This window comes from Octopus sinensis, linkage group LG2 (assembly GCF_006345805.1).
Source record: "Octopus sinensis linkage group LG2, ASM634580v1, whole genome shotgun sequence".
NCBI lineage: Eukaryota > Metazoa > Mollusca > Cephalopoda > Octopoda > Octopodidae > Octopus > Octopus sinensis.
This window is the reverse complement of record NC_042998.1, coordinates 131122877-131135376: the sequence shown is the minus strand read 5'-3', so window position 1 is coordinate 131135376 and position 12500 is coordinate 131122877.

The window sequence follows — 12500 nt, the reverse complement described above, 5'->3', positions numbered from 1 at the left end:
AAATATATTATTGGGAATTGGTTGCGTTAATTATTGGTTGTCGCAAATTGTCACATTACATGTATATATATACAATCTTCGGTATATATATACAGCCTTTTGACAGCAAAAATTAGAATGGCTTTTTTATACATCTCAGAATATTTTAAGTATAAGGCGAGAATATGTTTTACTGACCTGTTGGGATTAGCAGAAAGGCTGAACTGAGAGAACAAGGAAGTAGCCAATGTGGTGTATACTTCCCCTTTATGCATGAATGATTTTGGGGTTATCAGGAGGTTAGTATGCGGGTGTGAGTAGATGTGTTCGTGCCCGCTGGTCAGATAGCGTCTGTTTGTCAACACATATATACACACACACACACACCACACACACAACAACACACACACACACACACATAGTAAACAAACACACACCACATACAAACAACACACACACACAGAACACACACACCCACACACACACACACACACCCACACACACACATATATACACACACACACATATATATATATATATCTATATATATATATATAATATATATATATAGACAATGCATATACATATATACACTGCACACATACACACACACACACAACACACACACACACACACACACACACACACATATATACACACACACACACACACACATATATACACACACACACACATAACATACATACACAATGTATACATATATATACACGCAATGCACATACCTGTATTCACGCACATATAGCACACCTACAATATACATATATACACATATACATATAAATAGTGTTTACATACACATACATAGATGTACCACATATACCCACAATACACATACATACAACGCATACACATACACGTACGCATACATATAATGTATATATACACACACACACACATATATACACACACACACACAACACACGCACACATACATACATAATATAAATATCACACAAATACACCTAGCATATATATACACACATACAATATACACATACAGCATGTAAGCAATATACATACACAATATATGCATGCAATATACATACGCAGTACATACATATAATATATATATATAGACAATGCATATACATATATACACTGCACACATACACACACATATATATATATATATATATCTATATATATATATATATATATATATTTTAAACACACACCACACACACACACACCCACACACACACATATATATATATATACTATATATATATATATATATATATGTTCAGCAACAATTTAGATTCAAATGTGTATGGTACTGAATTTAGATGCACCAGAATTTTGTATGGTGTTACCCATAAAAATATGCGGGGTGATTATAATCAAAAAATAATAAGCAACAAGAATGAATCCCGTAATTTAGTACAATTGTTTCATACTACAACATTTTATTAAAAGCTGTAAATATTACAGCAGATTTAAGATGCTGAGTAATCTTCAGCTAAATTTTATATACGTTTTCCAATAATATAAAGTTTTCAAATCAAGTGATAACATCTTAGGGAAGGTAAATATACAGATAAAGATGTAGATATGAATCATAGGAACATGAAGTCGTGTAGTTGAGAGATATGTATATATGTATATATATATATGCATATATATAGATATATATGTATATATAATATAATTCGAGACAAAATCACTGATTTGATACTGATTAGAAGATCGAAAATCCACCTGAAGATTGTCGGAGCAGACATGAAACATTTGTAGTGGCGGTTTATTTAATTTATATTAAAATTTTATGTATTGATTAAGTCTTTCCTTGTTTGGTTTTAAAATAGTGGTTTTGTCTCGAATTATATTATATAATATTTTACTATAAAATTGGATTTAACCCTAAATCTGATTTTTCCCTGTAATTTTGGATTCATTCCCTAATATTTATTATATATGTATATATATATATGTATATATATATTCTTTTATTCTTTTACTTGTTTCAGTCATTTGAGTGTGGCCATGCCGGAGCACCACCTTTAATCGAACAAATCGACCCCGGAACTTATTCGTTGTAAGCCTATTATCTATTCTATCGGTTCCTTTTGCCGAATCGCTAAGTGACGAGGACGTAAACACACCCACGTCAGTTGTCAAGTGACGTACACAAATACATACATACATACATACATACATACATACATTCATACATTCATACATACATACATTCATACACACACACACACACACACACACACACACACACACACACACACATATATATATATATAATAAAAAAAGAAGAGCACATGGAAAGTATTAATAAGGCACTCAGAGAAGGAAAGGTCGAATTTCATAGACTGATAGAAATCACTTATAAGAATTAAGGTATTTCTACCAGTCTATAAAATTCGAGCTTTAGCTGTCTTCTTACATTTCACTTCCACTAAATATATCTACTTCCACGCCTTTAATCATTATTCCTATTCGCCTATTGGACTATATTTCTCCATTTAAAAATGGAATTAATATATTAGTTTCTTTATACAAAGTGGAAGTATTAATAGTGAAACCTATTAAAACTGAAAGTATTATCTCATATTTCAATAGAGGTGTTATTGTTTCACTTTTGACACGTAATACTGAAATAGTGTAAGAGATATGAGATTGCCCCGGGCTCGCATTAATCAAAAAGTTGAACATTTTTTTAGCCCATGGCACTGCATGCACCCTAAGTAAGGCACGTGTAAAATTTGAAGGATATCGGTAGGGTAGTTCTCGAGTTTTAGTGATGCACACATACAGATAGACGGACATACAGACAGGCAGACACACAGACATACAGACAGACAGGCACACACACACACACACACACACACACACACACACACGCACGCACGCACATTCTCAGTTTTATATAAACAGATGTGTATATACGTATACATACGTAAGAGTATATATAGGTATACAAAAATATACACAAACATATACTTAAACATATATCGCTTTATATGCTTTCATTATCAAAAAACAAGGGAACGTTCATCATCCTAAAAACAGTATAATATAATTCAAACCAGTTCACACGTTGGAACATCCCTAGTCAATCTATATCCGTGATATACCATGTATATGGATCTTTGTAAGACAAGACACTAGACCAGTCTTCTTGGAATTTGTGATTCCGGCCAATTGGTTTGAGGAGTGACAGTCAAAGAATGGACTGGAGTTCGTATAATTCTTTAATGTAATGGGCTGATGTGCGAATACTGTGATGAAGCGAAGAGTGTTGGGAGGGATTCTACAAATCCCTTTTTCATACGAGAAGTCAAAAATTATCTGCACTTTCACCATAACATATCATTATTATTGTCACACTACCTTCTGCGTATGCGTGCTTATAGTTGATCCTATTGTGGTCACGTGATCGATGTTTGAGCCTGATCGAGCCATTTTTCTTTCTGGCTTTACAGTGTAAGCATGGCCGCTCGACTAGCAATGTGCACCAAAGAAGATAGGGAGTAATGATCCGATTTTTCTGGTCGAAAGGTGTGTCACGTGCTGAAATTCATTGGAGGCTTTTAGCATAATACGGGGATAGTGCACTAACGCATAGACGTGTGTATGAGTAGATCGAGAAGTTTAAAAGTGGCCGGACAAGCGTGACGCACGAAGAGGGAGCAGGGTGCCCGTCAACCACACCACTGACGAGAAGATTGAGCAAGCTCGAGAGATGGTAATGGTGAACCGGTTCACCATTACCATCTTACCGATCACTGCTCTTTGTTCTTCTTTGGTGCATATTGCTAGTGGAGCTTACATGCTTATACTGTAAAGCTAGAAAAAAATGGCGTGATTAGGCTCAAACTTCGATCACGTGACCGCAATAATATCAACTGCATGCATGCATGCGCAGACGGCCGTGTGACAATAATAAAAATGTTATGGCGAAAGTGCGGATAATTTTTGACTCCCCCTCTTATATAAAGCTTAATACCGATGATTCCTTTCATTGTTCCTCGAAAAGTTCAGCTGTAAGCTACAAATAGGATTGTTCACAACATACCTTCCGAATAACAATGGGGAATAGTATGCCAGCATTACTTTTCGTGGGCAAATTCTTATTGGCCAGGATGTTATTTGCTTAAACTGTTGCGGATTAAAAACAGCCAGTTTCCTGTATTCTATGAAAAGATACTGAACTTTCGATTATGAAAAGCTATCATGACTAACGCATCCAAATTTTGCGAAATTATATTTTTTCGCATCGCTGTTATCAAGTGATTCTATGGTATTGTACATAAAATAACCTGGGAATTCATAGAATCCAAATTCATGGATCGTTATACCTCTTTTTGAATACCTGAACAACAAAACATAATTCAAAATGAATAAGACCTTGACATTTGACTGTAGGATAGTAATGAACGCTAAGAAAAAAACCCTATCATGCTATAAATCTTATATCAGAAAGGTACGTCTTTGGTGATCTGGATGGTACCATCGTGGAATATTGAATTCCGTTGACACCCATAGCTGAAAGCTGTAAGGGATGTCGGTTTAAAAATCATATGGAATATGAAGTGCCTCACCATGATTTAATTTAGAAAAGATTATTTAAGAAGGCTGGTAGCAATGATGTAACTATAAGTAGTAATTGAATTATGACTAACATCTTAGATATAGCGCTAAATTTTAATTTAGGGAAGCATTATTCATGTGGTGAGCCAACTATATACATGAAGAAAAGTTCCAATAATAACCCACTGTAAATACTTATATCCTGGCTGGGATCAGAGGGAAACACTTCAATATATCCTCGGACCGAGAAATGTAAACAGAGCTGCTTTCCATGTTAATGATCTACTAACTAGGAGTGACTTACGTAGGAATTTCTCTGGTGAAGCTTAATCCCATTCAATTCTTACGAGATGAGAACCAGATAAAAGAAAGTAATATAGTTTTTTCCACCACGAGATACATACAATAAACATAGCCTCGACATCTCGTTAGTCCTTCTTACATGGTCAACCCTAGATAATATATAACTGTCAACAAAGGATATTTCTTCTAAACAATTTACAAATATCCGATAACCGTGAGCTAAATGACCCAATTTAATAGATTTAGGATCCGATGAACTACGATAAGTAACTTTTCTTGAAAACATGGTTGTCAAATGTTGGATTGGACAGTCTTCTTTACGTTACAGAAGTCATCTTCCTTTATAACCTCGAGCATACTAAACCTGTGATCCGTCTTGATCATTAAGAATCAGCATATCTGAGATATCCTTCGGTCATGCCTGACCATGGGATTGCGCCTAGGAAGTTACCCTCCAAGGCAAAGTCGGGGCAAGGTTGTATATGGAAGACCAGCAGTCATCAATGCATACCGGCCTCCCCTCTCCACGCCACCAGTGTTATCCAAGGGAAAGGTAAAGGTCGATACAGCTTGGCACCTGTGACGTCGCAACTCATTTCTACAGCTGAGTGAACTGGAGCAACGTGAAATAAAGTGCCTTGCTCAAGAACACAACACGCAGCCCTGTCCGGGATTCGAAATCACGACCTTGTGATCGTAAGCTCTAACCACTGAGCCATGCGCCTTCACAAGAATCAGCATAACTAGGGCACAATGTGATACCATTATATATTCATATATCGTTTGAAGGATAACACGAATATTTTAATTGTGTGTCACTATTGAGTGCTTTTTCTTTATCTAAACAAAGAGCAACACACAGGCGCGCGCGCACGTAAGGGAAAATTGAAGGTCGCATGTTCATTCTTTTCTGTTATTTATGGAAAGCATAACAGAATATGCTATTATTAGATACTCTCAATCCATTATTAACTCAGCTTACTAGCGCACATATTAGTTTTGCAGTACATGCTTTACCTATGTCTTTGAACAAGGCATGAAAAGTTTCACACTTTATTAGCTGCAAGATGAATTGAATCTTCTTACGATATTTTGTATTTTAAAGTTTTGCTTGCTGAAGTTACACATCTGTATACTTCCTCAAACATACACACACTTAGTTACGTATACATAGATCCGACACCCATTGCTTACAACGTGATGATATTCGAAATATTTTTGCCTGGTCAAAGGGTAATCGGATGGCAAATTGCGATGTCTGTAGTTTGTATTAATTTTTCAACAAGACAACTTCGAAAATACTTTCTCAAATGGCTTCATTTCCTGTCACTGTCAATAAGTTCAACTTAACTTTGTCACCTGCTCTTTATATCTGCGCGTGTGTGTGTGTGTGTGTGCCTCCGTGTGTATGTCTGTGTGATAGTATGTGCATGTCTAATTAAAATGTTTAATGAGATCTTCTACTATAAAATACGTAACGGTAAGTGTTTTAGTTCCGCCAGTTTTATCTTTGATAAGAAATATTCTATGGCTTCCACATTAACCACCACTTTTCAATAGGCGCTATACTGTGTATTTGATATTCCCAATGAACATGGAAAGAATCGGTGCAGCACAATAATTTCATTTTATTTTAAATTTTACTATTGTTATAAAATTTAGTTTATTTTATGGGCTTGTTACCGGAAGAAGCACCGAGTTTTGACCTCATAAGCGAAAGGGAAGGATAAGGTTACCTAAAAGTCGGAAATCTAGTTCGAATTATCATGCAACAGGGTAGAATCTGCCAAATGCACTAAGGAGGCAGATGATATTTACTGATTCGAAATGGAGTCTATAAAAAAATGCAACACCATAGGTACTCAGCATTATGCAGAATAATGTCGGTACATAAACTTTTGTTCACAAAAAAATGGAAAATTATCTTATGTAAGGTGGGCAAGTAACTACATGTGCCGGAATGGAATTGCCGAATGTTATAAGATGTCAATGTTCAAAGGGTCAGACTTAGGATATGTGTTATCCGTATGGATATGTATAAATATTTGCATGTATGTAGAATGTGTTATGCTATACTCATGACAGCAAAGGGATTTTATATCTCTAAGTTAGAAATCGATCTATAGTCAGCCCTTTTTAAAAAATAAATCTTTGCTCAGTTTCCTCGCTTTCAACTCACGCTAATGGAGTACATAATGTAGTTTTCAGAGCAATTTGGCGTCTATTTCTAGTATGTGGTGTTACTCATTAGTACCCTTATTATAATTATATTTATATAATTATATATTTGTATTAATTGTTACTTATATGGCTTTTATTACAGCTGCCTACTTGATAAAATCTTAACTATATATATATATATATATATGTGTGTGTGTGTGTGTGTGTGTGTGTGTATACATATATATGTATATATATTTGTGTGTATATATATACATGTGTGTATGTATCTGTATGTATATATAATATATATATAGTTGGATGATTTGGTATAGCATATTATAGACAAACGAGTTTAATGCAATAGCATTTACTACGGTTTCTCACTGATTGTTTTAGCTGTCCATGCACTATCATGTAAAGATACTATCGAGGTATGAGAAAAAGAATAACGCAGGGAGAGGACTAAAAAATATATTGATAACTTATGTGATGCTTCTTTTTACTTTAACTATGCCAAATGTAAAAAAAAACTCAAAAACATATAATTTTCTGTGCAATATCCACAGGATGTTTTATCTTTTATTTATCGTTTGATTTCAAACTCTAATTTCAGTCCATATGACAGAAATGCCATTCCAGTTGAAAAATTCCATTAACCTCTAACATTTACCAAATTTTCCGAATCTATATTTGAAGTTTCCTATTTTGCATAAAACACATTTGCAATTCTGGGAAGTAAAGGCAAAACGTGTGTATGTCCATGTATGTGTGTGTGCGCGACACGCGTGTGTGTCTGTGTGTGTGCGTGCATTCGCGCGTATATGTGTGTGTGTGTGTGTTATGGGTAGGTGGCTGTGCATTAACTCGTTTATGCATATGTATATGTGTGTGTACGCGTATATGGCTTCATGTGTGTATGAATTTGCACATATTTATACGTACTTGCGCGCACACAAACAAACACGCACACGAACGCACGTGCAGACAGACACACGCACACATGCACATAAACACACACACACACACACACACACACACACACTTGTATATCCTCCTTGGTCGCTCAATATGACCGCGAACACAAAGTTCTCGATAAACTAATCTTTATCATTATTATTATTACCATTATTATTATTATTATTATTATTGAGTGAGTGATCAGAGCATGCCATCAAAGTGACACTGGGGTAAAATATACGAAGCCCAGTATACCCATCATGACTACCCGTCTGATAAGGGTACACCAGGCACATGCATCACAACCATATGTGCGCGACATGGTGATCTCATATCAAGATAAACAGCACATGACCTTGCAGATGGAGCCCAGTTAGAATTTTCTTCAGATCGAGTAACCCATCCCGTTCAAAATGTCCCTGCATAAGGGTTGTTTAAGGATGTTGAACGAAACACCCATGTTTCCAGAGGTGAATTATTCAAACCCAAAGAATCCCTCTCAACACATGCCTATGATACCACCCCCGACTACTTCTGCTCGTGATCAGAGATGCACATATCGTCAGCCACTAAGGGACATGCTCAAATGGTTAAGGTCAAACAAATGACTAGCAAATCTGTGGTATTGAGCAGAATATTTGCTGTAGCCCATCTTTTATACCAAGACAAAATATGTACATAATAACACTTCCAATCAGTTAAGATCAGAAGTCCTGAAAGCCACTGCCTGGTACTGCATCAGGGCATTGAGGTACTATATCAGGGCATGGTACTGCATCAGGGCATCCATTATTATTATTATTATTATTATTATTATTATTATTATTTTATTATTATTATTATTATTATTATTATTATTATATTATTATTTTATTATTATTATTATTATTATTATTATTATTATTATTATATTATTATTTTATTATTATTATTCTATGTTTGACTTTTGCCTTATGTCTGTACAAGTTGGCTCCAAGTCTCACCCAGAGACCTCAAGAGACAACAGGTTGGAAGTTCTGTGCCATATATTTGGGGTTTTTTTGGGTTTTTTTTGGTGTTGTACTAATGAATGTCTAATACATAAAAATAAAAAAATAAATAAATAAATTTAAAAAAAAGTAAATAAATAAAATAAAAATTAAAATAAATAAACAAAAAAGTTTGTTTTAAACCTTGGGATTACATAGAGAGTATTTTGCGTAGGATATGAGCAGTTCCCGTGAGCACTATCTTTTGAATTTCTGCCATTTTGGGGTTTCCTGGTATCTGAGTTAGGTAGCAATCAGTCCCTTTCGCTATCATTCCCAGGGCACCTATGACAACAGGTATTGTTTTAGTCTTCAGGTTCCACATTTTGCTGATTTCTATTTCAAGATCTTTATACTTGCTCAGTTTTTGGTAGGTCTTGACAGATACGTTTATATCGATTGGGACAATGAGGAGGCATGTTCTTTGTCTGAAGTCTTTCAATATAATGTCTGGCCTATTTGCATCTATCTTCCTGTCAGTTTGAATGGTGAAGTTCCAGAGGAATGTGGTCATTTTCAAGCACAGGAGGTGGATTGTGTTCCCACCAGTTTTTTTCATGGGGCAAATCCAGGTTTTTGCAAATTACCCAGTGAATATATTGTGCAGCTCTATCATGCCTACTGAGGTACTCTGTAGGCGCTAGAAGACTGCATTTGGAGACAACATAGTCAATGGTTTCATTTTGGTGTCGGCATACACGACATGTTGGGCTACTGCCGTTCTTTAATATGTTGGCTTGGTAGTTTCTTGTTGGTAGGCATTGATCTTGAGCTGCTATGATAAACCCCTCTCTTTCAGATTTTAAGCCAGAGGCCATTAGCCATTGATGGGTCAGGGATTTGTCGATATCTGCATTATTCGCTCTCTTTGGGTATTTGCCATAGAGAGGTTTTTCTTGCCATTTATTATTCAGAATATCTAAGGCCGCAGTTTTGGCACGGGTTTTCATGCGCCTAGCTTTTTCTGTGCTTGTTTCTTGTATATCTATCTCTAATTACGAAATTGGTTGTTTTCGGAATTCACTTAGATATTCCTTTGCCTGTTTTGTTACTGAGTATGATGCTTTCTTGTTTACATGTTTTGAGACAAGTTTTAACATCCAGTCCTCAGAGTTTTTCAGGTAGGTGTCTAGGCCAATTGTAGCAATCTTCATTGATATTGCCAGTTGCAAAAGACCACGGCCTCCCTCTTTTCTTGGCAGATAGAGTCGTTCTGTATCTGCCTTAGGGTGGTGCATTCTATGCATTGTCAACAGTTTCCTTATTTTTCTGTCGAGCTGACATATTTCAGTAATTGACCAGTTAACAATATTGAAACTGTAAGTTATTATTATTATTATTATTATTATTATTATTATTATTATTATTATTAATATTATTATTATTAATATTATTATTATTATAATTATTATTATTATTATTATTATATTATTATTATTACTAGTAGCAGTAGTAGTAGTAGTAGTAGTAGTATCATCATCAGACAGGTGTATTTCTCAGGTGTATTTTTTACAGAAATACACCTATCTGCTGACATACATGATGCGGAGATACACATACCAATGTATACTATCTTCCGTACAGATAGAAGAAAACGAAGTCACGGTGGAGTTGCAATGTACATCCGCGATGATGTCAGAGCATTAAGCCGAACTCGAACTCGGTGTGTGACACACACATAGTACACCTAAAACAACTTGTTATAGGGGCTTGCACACTATATCGCCCACCTGCTGTCTCAAATCTTGATGGAAAACTTGAGGAAAGCCTCAGTGCGATAAAAGAAGTACTAACACAATTGGATCAACGTAATAATATATTCCTGATGAGTGACTTCAACTTCCCCAACATCAGGTAGCCTGAGGGCAGCATAACCCCAGGAATAACGCAAAAAGAGCGAAATCAAGCAGAATCTCTACTTGATCTTACGAAAATGCTATTCATAGAGCAGATCATGCTCTCTCCAACCAGGTACGAAAATATCCTGTATCTCTGTTTTACAAAGAGGGTGGGAATTATCCATTACGTAAATATATCACCGACAATATTCTCAGACCATAACATGATAGAAGTGACAATGTATGACCCAGAATTAACTAAAGGTAAACCCCGCACAAGTGGCGCTCAATATCTATCCTACCTAAATTTCTAGAAGGCTGACTGAAAGTCACTTGAAAAAGAGATACTCCAATATATTAATGTCAATAATGCGAGCTATATGCATTAAATATGCCCCAGAGAAGAGAGCCAATACACACAAAAACATCATTCCCGATACAGTAGAATATTCATGCGGTGGAGAATAAAGATCTTGAATCGTTTAAACAAACACCTCAATTATAGTATGAGATCACACCTGACAGAGGAACAACAGCTAAACCAGTCAGTTGTAGATGTGATATACCTCGACTTTGCCAAGGCCTTCGACAAGGTTGATCATGACATGATATGTCACAAGCTGCGATACATTGGTATTACTGGGAAACTGGGAGAGTGGCTGCATCACTTTCTGACGGACAGGAGTCAGACAGTTGTAGCCAATGATGCTTACTCAGAAGAGACACCAGTTCTCAGTGGAGTCTCACTACTATTTGTGGTGGCCCTCTCAGAGGTACAGTCATCAAATCTGACCAGTTATGCTGACGACACAAAAGTATCGCAGGCAGTTAGGAACCCAGAAAACATAATAAAACTGCAGAAAGATCTGAATAAAATATACAAATGGGTAACAAAAAATAACATGCAAATCAATGCTATGAAATTTCAGGCACAGATGATATACGTCCAAAATAATAGTGTACCAATAGATAAATATAAAAATATATAAAGTATGATTATTTGAAAACCTTGAAATATCTTACGATCGTTTCATGAATGTATTACCTCTCTAAATGAAATCTAAAACTGATAATCATTATCAGATAATATATCCACTCGTCAGAGAAAAAGTTGTAATCAAGCACAAATATAAAGCGCAAGTAAGGAACCTTGCCTACCACTGCACAAGACCACCGCAATCAGCAGACTCGGGATGCTCTCCCCTAACGCCTGCGCAGTCGTCACGCCAATATTTTTACTAAATGTTGGGGGCCTGTTGCATCACAATAATAAAGGCAAAACTTTTTTACTGAGAGACCTTGCTGCATGTAATTAAGCCCTTTGCATAGCACTCGTGGAAACTCATCTGAGCCCTGATATAGAGGATGCAGAAGTATACTTACCAAAATATACCATACTGCGAACAGACAGAAGAGAAAGGAGCCATGGTGGAGTTGCTGTATACATTCCTGATGACCTCACACCCCAGGTCTTACAGTCGTACTCAAATTGTATCCATAAGACAACACAATATAGTCATATGCAATACATATCGCCCACCGGATGTTCCAAACCACATAGGCAAGTTTGAAGACTGCCTCATAAGAACTAATGAAATTCTCATAAAACTGGAACACAATGTGAGCGTATTTCTTATGAGTGATTTCTAATTCCCCACTGTCAAATGGC